The sequence below is a fragment of the Ceratotherium simum genome, chromosome 27, assembly GCF_057802395.1.
Source record: "Ceratotherium simum simum isolate JZ-2026a chromosome 27, ASM5780239v1, whole genome shotgun sequence".
Taxonomy (NCBI): Eukaryota; Metazoa; Chordata; class Mammalia; order Perissodactyla; family Rhinocerotidae; genus Ceratotherium; species Ceratotherium simum.
The window spans coordinates 20,957,305-20,974,346 of NC_141926.1; the positions used below are offsets into that span (position 1 = coordinate 20,957,305).

General features: G+C 37.0%; 1 pseudogene; it reads left to right on the forward strand.

Moving 5' to 3' along the window:
* Positions 1-6,911: 6,911 nt before the first annotated feature.
* Positions 6,912-8,345, forward strand: LOC101391325 (elongation factor 1-alpha 1 pseudogene; annotated as a pseudogene).
* Positions 8,346-17,042: the final 8,697 nt, after the last annotated feature.

Below are 17,042 nucleotides of genomic sequence, written 5' to 3' on the forward strand. Positions count from 1 at the left end.
CACCACCAAAAAGCTGGAGGGTAACTCTGTTCTTAGTCAGCCTGCTGTCTTTGATTGAGCTTTCTTAATGACACCTGCCTCAACATCATCATTCTTCATTTTGTGTCTCTTAATACACGTGTAAAATAGAAAAAGCAGAAATATAAGCACCAGAACACTAGTCATTTGCATCATCCAATGAGATCTAGGTATCGCTTTTTAAAGAGGCATTTTAGTTTACGAAATATATCAGTACAAATGTGTGTGTCATGAACAAGCTTAATAACTTTTCAGTAATGAAATTTGAAATTTATGAAAAGTTTCAAGAGATGGATTTAATGTAACAATTAATTATTAGAGAAATCTATGTTTCCTCTGGCCAATCATTTTCCACTGGAAGAGAATTCGTCAAGTTATCAAATCAATCTCCCAATATATTTGGTCATCAATACCAGTGTTTTCATAGATGTTGTTAAATCATTCAAAGGGCCAACTCTCAGTTAATTCTAGATTCCAAGTTTCATATTTCCCATTTCATATTGCAAGTTCACACTAATGTGAGTTCTCAATAAGACTTTTCTTTAAACAATCCCCATCTTATCCCTCTGATAAAAGTTCTAGATAAGTTTAAAAGGTGTCAGTGCTGGGCCGGCCCAGTGGCTTAGCGGTTAAGTGCACACGCCCTGCTACTGGCGGCCCGGGTTTGGATCCCAGGCGCGCACCGACACACTGCTTCTCTGGCCATGCTAAGGCCGCATCCCACATACAGCAACTAGAAGCATGTGCAACTATGACATACAACTATCTACTGGGGTTTTGGGGAAAAAAATGAGGAGGATTGGCAATAGATGTTAGCTCAGAGCCGGTCTTCCTCAGCAAAAAGAGGGGGATTAGCACAGATGTTAGCTCAGATCTTCCTCACAAAAAAATAAAATAAAAAAAGACATTTAAAAGGTGTCAGTGCTGATTAATTGCACTATTGGATAAGTTTGCTTTTTTTCTTCATTTATGGTACCTTGGCAGTTAAGGAACACTTATACAAAATACAGTCTCCATTAATGTATTCCCATAGGCTAGTGGGATCGAAAGTTCCCTACAATTTCATTCGTTTGCTTTCTTCTGCCAAGGTCTCAGACTATTTCCTTGAGCTATTGCCATTTCCATCTAGAGGAGCATATATAAATAGTCCTTCTTGGGTCAGTTTGTATGCTATTTCCCCACTCCATCCCCTAGAATGCTGTTTAACAACCTGTTGAGTTTTTTCAATCCATTTTTCTGAAAGAATATCCTCTATACAGGCCACTTGTCATCCTTTACCTTTTTCCTAAAGTAACGCCCATTCTAAATGGTAACATAGGCCCATAAGTCTCTTTCCTCAGGATATCTATCCTTACTAGAGACAAATTTGGTTTATCCTATGACTCCTAGCTTGAGACAATTTCACCCAAGCCTCTCTTAGAAAGTTTCAGGCAATTTTTTCTTATCCACCAAACATGTTGTTGCCAATAAGTTTATTGACTGAGTACAGTTTAAGAATATATCTTGGACCCAGAAATGTTGACCTCCTCAGCAGAATATTATATGGCTAGTTGTCATTCCCAAATATAGTTTACTTGGAGTAATCCAAAGAATTTCCCATAAGTATACTCACAGAGCACTGGGACTAATTGTGAGCTCACCAAGTCATCCTTCAACTAACACTGATTTTCCTTTGCCAGGCATTCTTTGTCTTGATTGCAGTCTCCACCCTCAAAAAACTTGGGACAGAGAATACGACAATCAGTTGGGCACAGAAGATATTTTAAGTGCATTGTATTTAGGCACTTTTCTCAAGATATTATCGTTTAGGTAAATAATTACATAATGATCCATGCCTCTACTGCTGAACAAAATCCTTTGTAGGTGTTTGAGAGGTAAGTTTCCATATGTTATCTCCAAAAAGCTGTCTGATGTGATTAGCATAACCTGTAAAATGGAAAAGAAAAATCAACTTTAAAGCTATTCCAAATGTTCATCCACACAGTGTTATTAAAATCATTGAGATGCATCATCACATAGATAATTCGAGAATGAATGCCTACTAAATTCACCAGGACCCATTCTGGATCTTCACTTTCAACAAAGGAAGAGTTTCTGACGGGAAATAGTTTCATCCTAATGGGCGTCTGTGAATAGAGAAAACACAGAGTATGATTCTCTTGCTCTCAAATCACCAAAGTAATATTAACTTTTCCTTTTTGCATTACCAATTTATTGCTCCTGTTTAATCAGCAATTGTTTCCACTTCTTTCCATTTATTATTAATTTTTACCCAGAGCCTCCCCCTGGGGTAGAACTGGCAGGTTCTAACTCATAGAGCTGGCAGCAATATGAGACTGGCCAATGACTTCCGCTTCATCCATTTCCAGTTTATATGGTGTATGGTTGGAAAAGTACAAGCTTATGAAACTGCTCATCCACTAGGCAGTAAAGCGACAGAACCATTAATCTCAGTTTAGACAGACGACGGAAAGGAACAACCGTTCCATCATTCTTTAAGAACTCAAACACTTAATATTTAGAATTGTCATCATGTTGTATTTAGAAGCTGATTTTCCTCCTGAACTCATAAGTGCAATGTAAGTCCCAGAACTGCTGGACTGGATAGAGAAAAAAGAAAAAAAGAATCGGGGAATAAACTTATGTTTAGTCCATTCTTACATCAGACTCCACCTCTTATTCTCTATCTTCTCCTCGGTATCTCACCAATCCATCAATGGTAAATTCCCTTCACCTTCACACATATTAAGTTTAGACTCACAAATTATTCTATCTTGCAAGCCACGCCTTCAGTCTCTATGACCACTGAATTTAGTAAGCAGATCTTTCAATAGCCGGCTCCAATTTTCAAACAGTCCATTACTTTGTGAGTTGTCAAGTTTATGAAAAGTCCATTAGTATGTGATGCTTCTTAGCTCATTGCTGCACTCCACCTGCTGTAAATGGGTTTCTTGTTCAGATGATATAAATGATTGCATGTTAAAAAATGTTCATGTTTTGTTGCGGGCATCTAACATTGTTGGAAGTGTTTGCTTCAGTTACTGAGTATACAATTCCTAATTCGGAATGGATATTTATCCCAGTTCAAGATCCACACTTAAGGCTATGGGTGACTTGCCAATATCACATATTTGTCAGCTACCTGTCAGCCCAGATCCCCTCAGGGTGCTTGCAGGTCATTTTAGTTTCTGAGAGTCCTGTTGAACAAAGAGCATTGTTAGTCACATTTTTGAGTTTCTGAGGCCAAAGGGGTATCTTTTTTCTGCCATTTTTCCCATGTCTCAACAGCTCCATGACCACTCACCTCATGTACTCAAGTGATCACTTCCAAAGAAAAAAAAGAACATCCACTTCTGGGGTCCAGTTCCATTCTGAAGTGTGTGTGTATCACACACACATATATACACACTTCATTATATACAACTTTAATTTTTCCTCTTCAAAACCATAATTTTTTTCATACCATAGTGCCCCATTCTGGGACTTCTTTTATCTTCTAATTATTTAAGGCTTATTTTCTGAACCATATTGTCAACTCATTGGCTACTGCCTAAGAAATGGTACAAAACTCTCTTGTTTTATCATTTTTATCTAGTTCCTATGATGCCACAAGGAACAGTGGTCCTAATTCTGCTTACTTAATGGATTTATTTTTTACCTCTTGCAGATTTCAGCCATTGACCAGATACAGTCCAGCTGCATTTCAGATTAGAGGATCCTGTGAAGTACCATAGGTAAACATTGCTGCATGTTCAGCATTCTCTATTAACTGATTTTAGGGACACACCCATTCAGCTGGAGGGTTAGGTAACTCCTCAAGAGGATCTAATATGTACCCAAAGGTATGACAACCACCTGTTCATGTATGAGATGGGTACTGCTGTAACATATTTTTCAATCTATCATTTCAACTCCTTTGTGTGTTTCTCTCTCTACTGGAATGTTGTTTTGACATATTCTGTGACATGAGAGGTATTTTCTGCCTCAAAATAATTATATGTCCCTCTGTAACAGAAACAGTTCCATTTGAAGCCCAATAACAGAGCAAAAATTTTCTTTCAAAGGGACTTTCTACGGCAACAGCTTCTGGCAACTTTCCACTCCAAAATCCCAGCAGTTATTATTGGGTGGCAGACATGAGCTTTTGCAAAAGGCTCTGGACAACATAGTGCAAGGAGCTGAAACTTCTCATATCATTTGAGCATTGGGGCTGTGCCACCGCAAGGAATAGACTGGGTAAGCTGTTACACTGAGCTCTTTGAAACGCCAAGAGTATCTTCTCTTGTACATAACATCATTAAAATCCATCTTTTTTGTAGTACTTTTGTGAAAAGGAACTAGTAAAATTCTGTGATTTCTCCAGAAACCAACAACCCAATCTATCTTTGTCTTCTTATTTCCATTTTGAAGCTGGCAGAGAAAATGACTTATTTTTAATTGTTTGAGGTACATCTCTAGTGTCTCCAGCCCACATAATTTTTAAGAATCTTATCATTTGTGATTGACTCTGTAGTTTAGCTGAGTTAATCTACTACTCTCTGGTGGTCATATGATTAACCAGTATTTAGTTCAGTCCACTCGATCTTCAGATTGAGTTGACAGTATGATATCATCAATATGATGAATAACAGTAATTTTTCATTTAATCAAATCTAGGTCACTTCATAGCAGATTTTGTTAACAATCAGCAGAATCTATATATCTGTGTGGGAATAAAGTATTTTGGGGGTTCCATTCTACATGAATACAAATTAGCTTGACTTCCTTTTGAAATAGGAATCGGGAAAAAAATTCACCAAACTGATCACAGAATACTGATTTCCTTTAGCATGTTGCACAGTTCGAATTGTTAACACCATGTTGGATACAGCACACTACTGAGGCAACACTTCATTTAATCCTTTATAGTCTACACTTAAGAGCCAGGATTCATCAGCTTTCCTCACAGATAATAATAGAATCTTAAAGAAGGACTTTTGGGGAGTACTAATACAGGTAAAACTGAAATATCTTTAAATAAAGACAAAATTTCTTGATCATTCCAAAATATTTCATGCTGTTTTAAATTAATCACTTGAGAGGGTTTAAGAAATTCTAAAAGACTTCCATCTAGCATACCACATTAAAAAAAGTGAAGAGCAGACTGGCATGACTTTCTTTCTCTTAGTGGTTTAGATATGGACAAAAATCCTCCATTCAGACATCACATCTATTCCCATAACCTTTTCTGGTAGGGTAATACATTAGTACACAATACTTCCATTCATAAATTTTTACTTTGAGTTATATTTTTACATGTAAGCCTCACAGAGTTGTGTCACCATATTCCCTGACATAAGCACATCGTCCTTTAACTTTTCATTAGCCATTTCATTAGCTAGTTTGGCACTAGTATCTGACAGTGTCCTCATCACCCTTAGCTATTTAACTCATATCAGTGCGAATGTTTTCAGACCTCTCCTGGTCCTGTGTCAAGAGACCTTGACCAATCCTTTCTCAGAATCATAGTTCTCTCTTTTACTTCACACCATTTTAATCAGAACTTGTTCTGAAGAGACCATAGTTTTCACATTTGTGTCATTATCACATTTTAAAAATTCATTTAGACTAGGAAAAATTGAATGAATCTGATCTGTCCTTTCATAGTCTAAGGAGTTCATGGACCAGCCAGACCACCTGATATTTACAGTGATCTATTAAAATTTTTATAGCTACTCCATCTATCTTCTATTTTATTTTATTTTAAATGAATTATATGAAACTTTCCACTGGTTTATCCTAAGGTTATTCAATGTTTTAGTCTTGTTTTCTCTTTTTGAAATAATTATAAATATTTTCCTGCAATTCAGGCCCATTTGGGCGATATGAACTAACAGCCTCCCTCTAATTACCCTGTCCTCCCAACAGGGGTGTCAGAAGGAGTCCAAGCAGTTCGAGTCTCTTTTATCAGAGTAGTAATAACACTTGGTTAAAGATATAAACCTAGGGGATACTTTGGTATCATTATAAAATGAATCAAATATGCTAGCATTCTTAACATTTTTGCAGCCTCAGAAGAAGAATTCCACTTAGGATCAAAGGGTGCGTGTCTTCCTGACTCCTTTTTTGAAGTCAAGTCTCTGCCTTTCAAAGAGAATCTCTGGACACCTCAGATGTTTTTTTCATTTTTTTAAATTTTCAGTAAAATAGCCCAAGGAAGACAAAATACAAAATTCTTAATCAATTTTCTCTCTTTAAAATTTGCCTAAAATTAATTTAGTTATTTCTTCAACTTTAGATCTACTAGTTCCATTGATATGCTCTGTTCTCATCAGCTTACGCGACCTCAAACCAGGGGTGGGCAGGAACCAAATTTGCATCAAAGGATAATTTCGTTTATCCTTCCCACAGTGCCAAATGCAGCGATCACACAGGACTGGATATTGAAAGGACTCCTAGGGACTGCATAAAGGCAAAGCAGAGTATGCAAGAGTACCATCAAAATATGTGTAAGTTACTTTGGGCTCAAAGGAGCCTAGGCACAACTTTGCAGCTAAAACTGGGCTATATAAACTGAAAAAAAAAAAAAAACCCATAACATCAATGTATATATTTTTAATAACAATGTAGACAAGCTAGTACAGGGTGCCTCTTGGGGACATTTGGAGGAACTCTAAATAGCAGGTTACAAATATTACTTTCTAGTACACTTAATCTTTCTCTTGGTCAAGTTTAGTATCATGGTTCCAGACTTCCCTGGAGAAAAAATTAAACAGCCAAAGATAAGACCAAAACTAACTCTATATTTAAGCATAAGATCATATGTCACGTATCATTATTTGAATACCATGGGTGGAATCCAGAAAGATTGTAAAGACTTTCTTTCCAGCTTTTTCATAACAGTTTTGCTGCCAGAACACAGGTGTCGTGAAAACCACAGCTAAATCTAAGCCAAAATGGGAAAGAAAAAGATTCACGTCAATATCATTGTCATTGGACACATAAATTCTGGCAAGTCTACCACTACCGGCCTATAATCATCTGCAAATGTGGTGTCATCAACAAAAGAACCATCAAAAATTTTGAGAAGAAGGCTGCTGAGATGGGAAAGCCTCCTTCAAAGATGCCTGGGTCTTGGATAAACTGCAGGCTGAACATGAATGTGGTATCACCATTGATATCTCCCTGTGGAAATTCGAGACCAGCAAGTGTTACATGACCACCATTGATGCCCCAGGACACAGAGACTTGATCAAAAACATGATAATAGGCACATCTGTCCTGATTGTTGGTGCTAATGTGGGTGAATTTTAAGCAGGTATCTCCAAGAACGGGCAGACTCATGAGCATGGCCTTCTGGCTTACACACTTGGTGTGAAATCATTAATTGTTGGTGTTAACAAAATGGATTCCACTGAGCTACCCTACAGCCACAAGAGATACAAGGAAATGGTTAAGAAAGTCAGGACCTATATTAAGAAAATTGGATACAACTGTAACACAGAAGCATTTGTGCCAATTTCTAGTCGGAATGGTGACAACATGCTAGAGCCAAGCTTGCCTTGGTTCAAGGTATGGAAAGTCATCTGTAAAGATCGCAATGCCAGTGGAACCATGCTGCTTGAAGCTCTAGATTGCATACTGCCACCACCTTATTTAACTTATAAACCCTTTTGTCTACCCCTCCAGGATGTCTACAAAATTGGTGGTATTAGTACTTTCCCTGTGGGCTGAGTAGAGACTGGTGTTCGCAAACGTGGTGGGGTGGTGACCTTTGCTCCAGCCAATGTTACGTAAAGTCTGTTGAAGTGCACAGTGAAGTTTTGAGTGAAGCTCTTCCTGGGGATAAAGTGGGCTTCAATGTCAAGAATGTGTCTGTCAAAGATGTTCATTGTGACAATGTGGCTGGTGACAGCAAAAATGACCCACCTGTGGAAGCAACTGGCTTGATGGGTCAGGTGACTATCCTAAACCATCCAGGTCAAATTAATACTGGCTATGCACCTTTGCAGGATTGTCACACAGCTCACATTGCTTGTAAGTTTGCTGAGCTAAAGAAGATTGATCACTGTTCTAGGAAGAAACTGGAAGATGACCCCAAAATCTTGAAATCTGGTGATGCAGCCGTCATTGAAATGTTCCTGGCAAGCCCGTGTGTGTTGAGAGCTTCTCTGATGATTCTTGTCTGGGTCATTTTGCTGTTCGTGACATGAGATGGACAGTTGCTGTAGATGTCATCAAAACAGCAGACAAGAAGGTTCCTGGAGCTGGCAATGCCACTGAGTCTGCCCAGAAAACTCAGAAGGCTAAACGAATGTTATCCCTAATACCTGCCACCCCCATCTTAATCAGTGGTGGACAAATGGTCTTAGAACCGTTTGTCTCAGTTGGCCATTTAAGTTTAATGGTAACTTCATAACAATGCACTGTAAAACTTTCAGAAGGAAAGGAGAATGTTTTGTGGATCATTTGTTTGTTTGTAAGCATGTGTAGCAGGGGGCAGTTTTAGTTATTAGTTTTTTTTTTTTTTTTTTTTAATGTTTATTTATTTATTTTTTCCCCCAAAGCCCCAGTAGATAGTTGTATGTCATAGCTGCAGATCCTTCTAGTTGCTGTATGTGGGACGCGGCCTCGGCATGGCCAGACAAGCGGTGCGTCCGTGCACGCCCGGGATCCGAACCCGGGCCGCCAGCAGCAGAGCGTGCGCACTTAACCACTAAGCCACGGGGCCGGCCCATTAGTTATTAGTTTTTAAAATCAGTACTTTTTAATGAAAACAACCTGAGCAAAAATCTGTTACACAATTTTGAGACTCATTGAAACAAAGTTTAATGAGAAACCAGTATCTTCTTTTGGTTAACACTGTAACTTCTCATAGTACTACTTTGGTGAAAGATTTGAGTAAGAGTTTCCCTAATCTATTTCTGGTGTTCCATATTCAGAATTCAATAATTATGAGTTAACATTTTTTTTCTGGGTGGGAATTTCAGGTTTGTTCACCTTTTCTAAGGGGAGGCATCATCTGTGTTTTAAGTGTATAGTGGAAAGTTATAGGAGGGGGTCTCTGGGTTGCACCAGTTCATAGGTTAGGACAGACAAGCGAAGAGTAGCTTTGTTTATATATAAACTACATTTAAGAAGGCCAAAGTCTGTAATGTCAATGGCAATGTGTTGCGTATCAAATTTTGTGTAGTTACATCAATATTGAGTAAATTTATTGGTATAATCTCAAGGGAAAAAATATTTTCTTTCCAAATATTTGTGTGGTTTTAGTATAAATAATTCCTTGAAATCCTTAAAGTTTATTTTATTTAGATACAAGACACAGAAATTAATAAATATCATAAAATGATAAAATAGATTTTGGATTTAAAATATCACATCTAAAAATATAAAGTGTGAACAACTTATTGATAAAACATAGAAATTTAGAAAGTTTGCTTATAATATATAAAGGTATCACTGACATGATTAAGAAATACTCATATGTTTTGTTTTATTAATTGCGCAATTGAGAAGGTGACAAACTGTCCATCCTGGAAGTCACCCAACTATCCTACAAAAGTTTAGCAAATCATATTGATGATATGTGCAAGACTGAAGAGTCCCTTCATTATTAAATATCCTATTTGAATTCCATTTTTGGAATTTTTAAACAGAGATTATAAATGTTTAAAGTTATGGACTGAAATGTCTGTTCTTAACAAAATATTTCCCTTCTGAAGGCATTTTTAAATAAGTAAATGTATCTTATTTCACATTTACAGTAATATTCTTATCAATGCAACAGAGTCAGGAATTCTTTAATAGAAAAGTTTTGTCGTTATAGTATCTTTTTCTTCCCAACTGTGAGAGTTTTGGAAAAAACATCAAAATATTGTCTTCAGGTAAGTCATGAAGTTTTATTCCCTATTATCAAAATTATCTAGACCAGTGCCAATTCACAAACTATTTCTTATTGCTCAGTAAAAAATATATATATATTCACGATGAATTTCAAAGTCTAGGTCTTGGAACTGGAAACTTTATATTAAACCCTCTGATTCGTTTTCAGTTTACTAGATGCATGGAAAATAATGAAAAGAAAAAGAAAAAGAATAATCTTAGAAGCTTATCTTTGCACATGATCAATACAAATAAAATCATTTGGTCCTTGGATTACACACACACAAAATTCCCATATAATTGTTACTTTTTTCAGGTACCATTTAAATAATAAATTAAGCTACTTACAATTAGCATGTTATTTAAGACGGCACTTTTAAGTCCTTCTTCTGTTCTCTTCCCTTCCTCTCCTTCCCTGTTTTGTTTGTTTATAGAATCTTAAAGAGGATTTCAATTTCACTTAACTGTTTCAGTGATTCTATAAAAAATTTTTGTTACTTTAGAAAAGAGAGGTTATGCCTTTTGAATTGCTATATATCCTATCGTATTTACCCCAGATTTAAATGAGTGTTTTAAATTAGTTTAGAATACATGTATCACTGTGTCCAGTCACCAAATACTATTTTTAACTAAATGACATTTCTTAAGTCACAGGAGATTTTGTGCAGAAATCACCAACCTCCTATTTATTTTCCAAGGACACATACAAACTCCCCTGAGTACTTATTATTGTTGAACAGGAGGTGCTGGAGAAATTGCTAATTTATGTTGCCTGAATTTTGTGAACTCCGGATATTTTCTCTCAGTAGAGGTCTGAAAAACTGAAGCATCATTTCTCATAACTCTGAGCTGCTTTTTTCCAGGCAGGCATTTTGATGAATAACATCGGCAGCTAAACATCTCCAGTATTCTCTCGGGTTCAAGTCTGGTTATACGAGTGAGCAGAGATAAGGACATAAATGACGTGTTGGCAATGTGTACTGTGAGCTGTGAACAGCGTGAGGGGAAAACAAACCCAATGTTTTTATTTATGGATCTATTGCATATAGGAGCGGTTACAGAGAGCAGCCAAATAATTTGATCTCAGAGACCAGCTCATCTCCAAGAGAGATATAATAGAAGACTCCATTATTCCTCCACCTTTTGAAACATTGAAAATTTCCAGGAAGCTTGATTATTTTGGGGAGTGACAAGTTGCAAGCTGTGAATATAAGAATTTAGACCACAGTTAAAATAGCATCTGGAGAGCAATTTAGCCCCTTTTTAAGAATCTGAAGGCATTTTTCACATTACTATGTTACAACGGCATTGACCTCTCATCTGACTACAAAAGTTTGTATGGAAGGGATAAATCACTGATGAAGGTTTCATACATGAGTTTATAAATGTATTTTCCTGATTCCCATAGCCTGAGCAAGATTTGACCACCTAAACACTTTAAATTGTCAATGGTCAGCCTATCAAACTTCATTAACAGAAATTATTATGTCTAATGAGGAGACTGCATTTCAGGACATAGTGACTCTTCCCTCATATAATTGATTTTATACAGTTTTCAAATGGTACCTTTGAAAATATGTACTAAATGATTAGTAGAAGTTAAATGCTCTGATATCTCCTCGATTAGAGATAAGCTATGGGTAGAGAAATATAGAAGTTAAGTCTCTAAAGTTAGTTTTGAAGACAGACCCCAGAGAGTTCTCAGTTCAACAACAGGGAGTTTAGATATTATTTGTTTGGCTATAGGAAACCCTTAGGTATTCTTAAGAAGGAAAGTCACATTAAAGACTTTATCAAAGAAATTTGAAGAAACACAGGCATAAAAGATGCAATGATTGCAGAAATACTGGAGACAGAGAGGTTAATGAAGAGTCCACCTCAGTTTTCAAAGCTTTGCCAAAAGTTTTGTTTTCAGAACTCTATTCTCAGATTTGAGAAAAGGTTGAAACTGAGGGGAATAATATTAAAACAAATAAACCAACAAAATCTAAACATTAGAGGGAATTATAATCTATTCAGAACTGGAAGAAGACACGGTATACTACATCCCCAATTAGACAAGAGAATATCCAGAAAGATCTGGTGAAATGAGAACAAATCTATTTATGTGACGATAAGAGTCTTCTTTGGGAGACTGGGGTATGGAAAAAGTTCTGTTTGGGAATTAAGAGCAGTTTCAACATTTATCATAAAAATGACCTTACCCAGACTCTTGGTGGAGCCATAAAAACCACTGGTAGTGAACTCTGGTGCCCTCTTAGACATAGCCTCCAGCTTCTGCGCTGGTTCTGATCACAGTTCTTCTTCACAGCACATCTTCTCACCAAGTTGGCCTTGATAAGCTAGAGAGAGAGAGAGAGAAAGAGAGACTTGACTATTTGATGATGTTACATTGCTGGCTCTGAAGATGGAGAAAGAGTCCATGAGCCCAGCAATGTAGGCAGCCTCTAGAAACTGAAAAAGTCAAGCAAATGAATTCTCCCTCCCCTAGAGCCTCTGGAAGAAATGTCGCACATATTGATTTTAGAACTTCTGACCTCTAAAAGTATAAGATAATAAATGTGTGTTGTTTTAAGACACAAAGTTACGGGTAATTTGTTACAACAGCAATAACAAACTAACACAACCAAGAAGAGAATTCTGTGAGCTACTCTGTCTCCAGTCTCTCAAATTATTTTCTTGGATGTTCACTGGCAGGGTCTCTTTCTCTTATACCTGACGCAGTGCAGCAGTAGTGCAGGGGGAGATCCATGAGTATGGCCCAAATTGGGGACAGTGTAAAAGGAAAAGAAGGTTTATTTATGAGGGATACCGTAGAGATTGAACTGACAGAATTTGGAAATACGCAAAAAGAAGTAGTAAGGAAAAGCAAAAAGAAAAAGATGAGTCTAGGTGATCGGCTTTAAACTCTTTTGCATTACAGAGCTAGCAACCTCAAACTGAGAAAAATCTATAATGAAATTTAGGCTACAATTGCTCAGTTCACAGATGCTTTGGCCAGAGGTCAAATTTGTAGAGGAAATTTATGCATCCTGAGGGATGGCTTGGATGACCTATAAGATTTCTTCCAATTCCACAATTCTGCAATAATTATAAAACCTAAGGATTAAGATACTAATGGAGCCAACGATGGATACAAGGAAAGCAGGAAGAGAAGATGCTAATTTTGCAATAGGTGAAGGGGGTAGATACATGGGAAACAAATTTTCTTTTAAACATGATTAATATGTGATGATGTTAGAGCACTTATATCGAGATACTGACCAGATCATTAAAAACAACACAAGTGGCATTTGAACAAGTGTTTAGGGCTCTAGATGATATCTGTGGGTATTAATCAACAACAACTTGGGAGCAGTTGAGATCTCTGTGGGAAAAGTTACAAAAGGAGAAGTGTAGACGCAGGGATCAGAATTGCTGAGAATACACATTCCATCTGTATAGGTCCAAGGGAAGGAGGCTGAGGAGGGCTGGAGAATGAAAAGAGAAGTCAGTAGCATCACAGGAACCAAACGAAAAGGAGAATTCATGAAAGGTTCTGAAAATAGCTCCTGCGGAATAATTTTACCTTTAGCCTATTAGTGTTAGAGAGTCTATGAAGATGGAACTCTGGAAAGCTAAATAATCAAATCTAATTTTTATGAAGGTAATTTGACATTGTTAGAGGGTAGACTGAATTTGAAGAGAAATTGAAGTCAAGGAGGTCAGAAAGTCAGGGAAAAATGGAAAAATATTTAACATCTAAAAAGGCTAGCAGAAAAGCTAACTTAAAAACCAAACTTTTTATTTACTTTCAGTGATGAATGATGTATTTTTGAAAAAATATGTTTTTTTTTGTTTTTGGTAACAATGCGTATGTAATCTGTTTATAGAATTCAGGAAAATGGGTTGCAATGAAAATCAATGTCACACACAGATGATAAAAGATGCTTTATGTGGAAAGAATGGAGAGATGTGGAAAACTTAAGGAAACAAAATTTATAGAATTTCTAAGAAACAAAGGTTTTCTTTTTGTTTAATTGTTCCTGGTAAGAAAACTAGGAAGAACATTATTCTCCATCCTTGAAAACATGACAGTAAGAACAGCTTCTAAAAAGGGTTTTCCTTCAGGCTCTGTAACTTATGACCATGTCAGTTACTTTTAAGTGTTTGCTAACTTTGCATACAACTTTGTAGAATATCCTTTACAACAGAAATGTTGATACTTAAAATGATTTATTTGGAGCTCCATTTAGAGGGAGGCATAGATGAAAATTTATGAAAGTACCATATCAGGATATCCAAAAAGATGAATTGAAAGGTCTGAGAGTATTCAAATTATCTTTATTGTTTTAAGAGGGAAGGAAAAAATGATAAAGAAATTGCTAGATATGGACCATTAGAAGTTAATAACAAAATGAAGCCAGTGATTTATCAAAATATTTGGAAAATGCACCCCCCTGGGCATGAGAGGAGTCTATTATGCTGATTGGCACTTTATAAATGTTAAAAAAAGAGACACTTATGTATATAAAGTAATTTATGTGGGGAACCCGAGGCTCAATTGTTTAAAGAAATTATCCCAGATGCTAAATCTAGTCAATGGTAGAATTAGGAAATTGGAGTTGAACCAGTGTCTCTGATAGGGCCAGAGTAGGAGTGGCAGGACAAGTGACAGTTCTAATAGCAGAGGTGGTGGTGGCGGCAGCTAGCCGAGAACATCTAGTAGGCGTTCCTTGTAGTCCAGATGTTCTTCTGAGTGCTTTGCCTGTTTGAACTCATTTGTTTATGATGACAACCATACAAAATAGGTCTCCTTCTTATTTTATTTTACAAATGAGACTCCAGATATAAAGAAACTAGCCCAAGAACACACACCCAGGCTGCATCATACTGAAACCCCAAAGTTGGCTAGCAAAAGCAAAGTGAATCAGTCATCTTAGGCTAGGTTAGTCTTTGGTGGCAAACGATTCAACAAATGTCAATGGCTTAAAAAACAAAGGTTTATTTCCACCTCACTCTGTGTCTATGGAAGGGCAGCTGTGTGTGTTTTTGCTGTTTGTTTGTTCTTTCCATCTTCTTTTTTTTTTTTATTTTATTCTTGGACAGTCCTTATCTGAGCCCCTATCATTGTTAGTCTTGTGGAAAAGAAAAATATGTAATTTAAAGAAAAATGTTGAAACTGTGTGTTAGCTTTTAAAACATTTCTTCAAAAGTATTTCATGTCACCTTTTCTCATATTTCGTCAGCCAAAGTAAGCCATACAGCCAAGCCTGGTGTTGATGGATGGGAAGTGTAATATTTCCATATAGAGGGGCTTTGGAATAAAAGATATACACTGGTGGGTAAGGAATAGTTTGAACCATATTATACTCTACCACATAGGGCTACCAAAGATGTATACTTCATCGTATTAATTTTAGATTCTCATAGAAAGTGATCAGTGGATAGTTTGACTTAGTTTCACACTAAAGTGTTAATGTTATCATCCCAAAGGCTGATTCTTGGTTTGTCAATGTTAAACAGGTAATCATTCAAGTGAATAAACACTAGTAAATTCAGAGAGCTTCCAGTTTGTAGGAATAGTATAAATATAATGTATCTATAGACTTGAGAGACAGAATTCTGAAATGAGCCAAAAACCATGCTGAGCACCAGAGGGGGATGAATTTAAACAATGTTCCAAATCGTCTAGGACAGAAGTCTAAGATATGGTGCCAGGGGGTGTGCCACTGGGACCTTTCTTCAACAGAACTTATGCTGGAGCTTCCATGAATGCAGTTATCTGACACTGACAGCACCTTAGGGATCTACCTCAGTTTTCAAGCCAAGATCACACTTCACCTGGGCAGCCTAAGTCAAGACTAGGTGTGGTGGAAAAACTATGGTTTGGCCATTTTTATTCAATACAGGACTCCTCCGATGGGTAACCTTTGTTCTGGACTTCTTAACTGGATTGTCTTGTCTTTTGTCAGGTCTGCTTCACAGTCTGAGCTTCTCTCTGCTCAATCCTCTTCATTCCCCTTCCCTTTCACAGGTTTCTGATCTCCATTGTGGTCTGGTATCTTTATCTGGCCAGTTCTGCTTCCTATTTCTTTTAGCTTTCACAAGTGTTACTTCTAACTTCTTTTCAACATTTGCTTCCTAGAGGAGCCTAGTGACACATCAGGTGTGAGAGCGTCTAGGGAAGGGTAGGTAAAGCAGTAAGATAAGAAAACATGGAAGTTGGAGATAGCTGAAGTAAACATTAGGATAGTTTAACTTATCAGTGTATGAAGACCACTTTATAATATGGGCACCTCGTCCTGACCTGAGTGATCTGAAAGTGACCCCATGGTGAGTTGACTGGGGAATGCTCTGAAAACTGATGGGTACATTAGATATAATTCAGGAATAGTTGGAGGAGAGGACGAGAAAGGCCTTATATATAACATAAAGAGTCTGGACTATGTGTTTTAGAAGACTAGATCCTGGAAAATCGTTGGCAGGATAAATTGAAGAGTAAAGGGGGTGTTTATAGGAGACCAGGTAACAAAATCCAGATGGCCTGATTTAATCCAGAGTCAGGAAGAATGGAGAGAATAAGTAGTTTTTATGAGATATTTGAAAGCCAGAATTGACAAATCTCAGAGATTTAATGGAGTGGGGGAGGCAGTAGAGCAAAGGAAAGAGGACAGGATGATTTCTTGATGACATCCTTCACCCACTAAATGGAAATATTTTATTGAATTCTATAAAAAGAATCAATGTAAATATCCTTATGAAAAATATAAATGTTAAATGTTAGTTTGACAACCATTCTGTTGCTTTGGGAAGTTAAGTCATTTCTTCAAACCTGGCTGAGTGATATGTATTTGTGTAGCTTCTGCAATCAATGCTACTGACATGAATAATGGAGTAAATGTCATAAAAACTAAAGATGGTTCTGGATAAAGTTAATTGCTGTAAAGTAAACTGTAATGAATTCTGGCACTATGAGGAACATTGCATCTTTGCTGGAAGATGCTTACATAAACTCTCAATGGGAGGCAAGCAGCCTCCAAAGTCTGAAGATTGGGCCGGCTCCAAGTTTTCTGGCTGAATAAGGCAGCTACATAATAAAGGCTGAAGGCATTTGATGGAGGCGAATGTGAAAAAATTCTTGGGCAGAGCTGATTGCCTTGTGGGAGGGATAAGAAAGG